General features: G+C 42.1%; 1 protein-coding gene across 1 annotated transcript in view; it reads right to left on the bottom strand.

Moving 5' to 3' along the window:
• Window positions 1-4374, bottom strand: part of LOC118340172 (DNA-binding protein SATB2-like) — a 25836-nt gene that overhangs the window by 5181 nt on the left and 16281 nt on the right. The window lies entirely within an intron of this gene.

Here is a 4374-nt window from a genome sequence, read left to right as displayed (position 1 = left end):
ACCGACTGAGCTAACCGGGCACCACATGTCTTATGGTTTTTGATTGATCATTTTTTCATAACATAAAAGGCTGAAAAAAGCTCTTAAAGCAGCCTCCAGACAAACTGTGTTTTAAAGAACTCCAAATGTTTGAAAAAGCTGAATGCATTTGATCATTTTGAAAAAATATTGATTATCACATACTGCAAGCATTTTCTGAAAACAGTTTTGTCATTAACATGAAACAGTACATAAGACAAAGTAACTGTAATGCACAGCTGTTTGAAGAGTCTACAGATGTGTCATACGGTGCTCAATAATAAGTGCCAAGAGGAAGTGAATGGTAAATGAACTGCAATTATATCGCTCCATTCACACTGATGTACAGCCTTCTGAAGCAACTTGGGGTTCAATATCTTGCCCAAGGACACTTAGACGGGCAGATGAACCGCTGATCTTCCGATTTGTGGATGACCCGCTTTATGTCTGAGCTACAGCCGTCACCGGAGGGCGTGGCAAACATGTCTTGAAACTCACTGTGTGAATATCCACAACGAAGCTGATGGCAGCTGTTTGAGACATGTCGGTCTGGGGCAATGTGGTGAATGGATGGACTGTCTGCCATCATCAGGCCAAAGACACTGGAGTGACATCGGTGAGGAAGTTCTTATTATATTTCTGTTAGATGATGTCAGCCACCGCTGGTTGTTTATTTGTGTGTAAGCAGTGGGTTTTTAAAACGCTTAGACTTGATGAATGTGATTGTTTGAAGCAGACTGCCAGGCTGTGTGTGGCTCACTTCTGGCCTTATGTCACTGTGTTTGCTGACAATGTGTTCTTATAAGATCAGCACAGTGTTGCTAGTTAGACTGAACGCTGTATATTTAATTCAGCACATATGTTGGCTCATACAGTTTCACTCCTTTTTAAATCACTATGTTTGGATTAAAGTTGAAGCGCTGACTCGGATCATGATCCTCTGAGCTCTCTGCATGAGGTTAATGCTACGCTGCTGCGTACAGGTACACCACATATTCAATTCTAAGATAAACATAGTATTTATTGTGTTGGAATACAACTGAATTGTTCCCTCAGAAGAGAAAAAAAAAAGCTGAAGAAAAAGTGAGTGTCTGCAAGTGTGTGTGTGTGTGTGTGTGTGTGTAGATCTGGCTCTCAGCCCCTAAGTGAATATCCCAGTGAATTTTGATGAAGCATTAATTTTAAATCCAGGCAGTATACTTCTCCACGTTACTTAACACTGACAACATACCTGTGTAGTTACTGTTATGTTATGCCACACTGTTTCAACAGACACCTTTGGACAGGGCTCCAACACGTGTACAAATTACGAGGTTGCAGGACGACTGATCCAGAAGAGTGACTGTAAGTTGGACGGCTGGTAGTCAGAACGTGTGATATGGCCGATGACGATGCGCGGATGCAGATGAAGACATCATGATAGAATAGGGTTGGTTTTACAGCCTTACTTTAAATTTACTATTATTATTATAGTTTTTTGATTTGGCTTTTCTTTCAGGTTATGTCTCCGCCTTAAGGCACTTCAGCAGCCACTAGTGGTGGACAGCTTCCTTTCTGAGCTGCATCATTCAACTGATGTGAAAGAGTCAGTAAGAAACAATTCATCAGGTACTCTGATGCTGGTATGTTGCTAACTTTAATGGTATATGTTGTATTGGGGTGTTTTATGATGTTGTTGAATATCTGTGGTCTTTCAACCTTCCACCTAGTGGTTTTTTCATGGGGAGAAACACCAGTTATAGTTAGTATAGTATAGTATAGTTTTTGCAGTTGTTTGGTCTCATAGAACTGCATTTTGCCTGTATAACTCCTTTATCTTCTTCCTTTAATCACCTTTAGTTCTCTTTTATGTCTTATGTTTGTTTTAATAAATGCACACTTATTTTAAACTATCTCCTAGACATTTAGCTTCACACTCTCAATTGCATCTAAAGAAGATTTTTTCTTCTCTTTTCTTTTTTACTTAGTTAATTTTCCTATCGTACTCTAGCTGTTGGTCTTTAAAGCAGACGTGAAGCCTATTGAAAATTGCATTCTATCACTCCTTCGCTATCGTTTTAGCATATATCAGTGAAGTGTATATACAGGCGGACAGAGCGCAAGGACATCTGTCAGTGACACGTCATCATATGTACCTTTACACACACACTCATGGTTGTCAAACAAAGTTCACCTTTCTATGGACATGTGCTCATTGAAATTCAACTCTGCGTGGATTATACCTAAATAATTTCTATAATTGAGTGGAAATATTGTGTGTCAGACAGATACAATGAGTCAGTCTGTATTCAGTTACATTCGAAACATCAAAACGCCGCTCTCATTCACAGCCTGCCTTCACTCTTTAATGTTGAGCTGATTTTTTACATTTCTCCTCTGAATTAATCGAACTGTAGGGTCCCAAGAGTAACCAGCCTTTGTTGCTTTTGCCCCTAATCACCACCATCCTCTATGCAATGAAGAACACACAACACATTGACTGAGGCTGGCAGGCCAAGGCCAGGCAGAGGGTCTGTGTTTGATTTAGCAGATCTTAACGCGATTAGGCCTGTTTTATGATTTGCACTTCCAGTCACGGTTGTAAAGGAGGCCAGGGAATGTTTGAACCCAAGGGGATGCTCTGAGACTCGGAGAGCTCCCCAACATAAACAACACATACACCCACTTGCACTCACACTCCACACTCACACTCACAAACAAAGCAAGTTAGCCTTTATATTAATAAGAAAAAGCATAGAGCGTGACAATTATTTAGTGTTTGTGTGTATACAGAAGTATTTCTAATATTCTTTTTTAAATCCCAGAACTTTTAAACTGGACCAATGAAACATACGCTTTAATTGGTATTTGTTCTGTGTTTGTTTTGTGTTCTCCATGCATCATTAAAGTGTAGGGTCCGGTGAAAACCCATGCCTCATCCACGTACCTAACAGATGCTCCCAGAGCCACAGTGGCCGTACATGCTGCTGGATGTCTACCTACATGGTCCACACTGCAGGATCCTGACTGTAACAGTCAGCTCTGTTGTGCGTGTGTGACATACAAAAATGCTTCTTTCTGTTTGATAACTGAGAGATTCTAGCAGTGTTTGTTGGTTTGATTTGACCAATTGTGGTCCAGCCTCCTACAACCCGTGCTTTAAAGAATGAAAGGTTAATCTAAGTAAAGTTTTCACCTGTGCAGCTTTGCCAAGGCTTTGAGGAGCTGCAAATCAAAAGAGCTAGATGACCCACGCTAACAGTGAGGAACGCCCTCAAAGAGCTTGCTCAGAGAGACCAACCAAAGCAACGCTGGCCAAGGAGTGGTCCCTCTCGTCCCCAGGTAACCTCAGTTCATACACCCAAAACTCAGCATGCTGAAAGGCAATGAATATCTAATGCACGGGTGCTCAAACTAGATGTAAACGTTAAATGGTGCTACGGACAGCACAACTCCCATTTTTTTTAGATGGGTCAAAATTTGTACTAGTACTATCCCTTAAAGTGCTAGTTATATGCCCTTAAGGTGCCTTCAATGTGAAATGGCTCCTGCCATGCACCACTCTGGCCCACCATGCTCTGGATCGTATGGAAGAAAAATATGTAAAGAGCATTTTTAAGTCACAAATAAAATAAAGCCGAAAACCAAAATTGGCAGTAAACCATGTCATTGTAAATAGTTTTCTTTTAAATTACATGTTGGCCCAAGGGGGCCTGTTCTGGTGTGTGTGATGTGTGGTGGTGTGTGTGTCGGTGGTTGGTGTGTGTGTCGGTGTGTGTGTCGGTGGGTGTGGTGTGTGTGTGTGTTGGTGCTGTGTGTGTGCTGTGGGTGTGTGTGGTGGTGTGTTGACCCGGTGTGGTGATGTGTGTGTGTGGCTGTGCTGTGGTGTTGTGTGGCCTGTTGTGTTTTGTCGTCGTCGTCTTGGTGTGTCTTTTAACTTAAAAAGGTGCACCTGTTGCTGCCGTGCCCTGACTAGACAATTATTTTTAATATTATTAGATTTAGTTTTATTTGCTGGAAGATGCTTAGTTTTGTGACATGCCAAATGCAATGACATATCCTATAATAAATTGCTGGATCTGAAATATGGTCCGGGTGTCGGGTTTTTCATAGCTGTTGAATAATTAGGACATTCTCCAGGCCTTGCAAAAAAACAACTGTGGTGTTGTGTGCCGGTGTGTTGTGGTGTGGTGCGGTGTGCTGTGCGTGGTGGTGTGTGTGTGCTGTTGTGCCGTGTGTGTGCGTCTGTGTGTTGCGTGTCGTGTTGCGTGTTGGGTGTTCCGGGTGGCGGTGGTGTGCAGTGCGTGTGGTCGTGCGGTGCGTGTGGGTGGTGTGCGTGTGTGTGTTTATTTTATATTTCTACAATTGAAAACCCAC

Source organism: Morone saxatilis, unplaced genomic scaffold (assembly GCF_004916995.1).
Source record: "Morone saxatilis isolate NCDOM2014 unplaced genomic scaffold, NCSU_SB_2.0 Contig6, whole genome shotgun sequence".
Lineage (NCBI taxonomy): Eukaryota > Metazoa > Chordata > Actinopteri > Moronidae > Morone > Morone saxatilis.
Note: the sequence above shows the minus strand (reverse complement) of the source record. Positions and strands in the feature narration are given on the sequence as shown.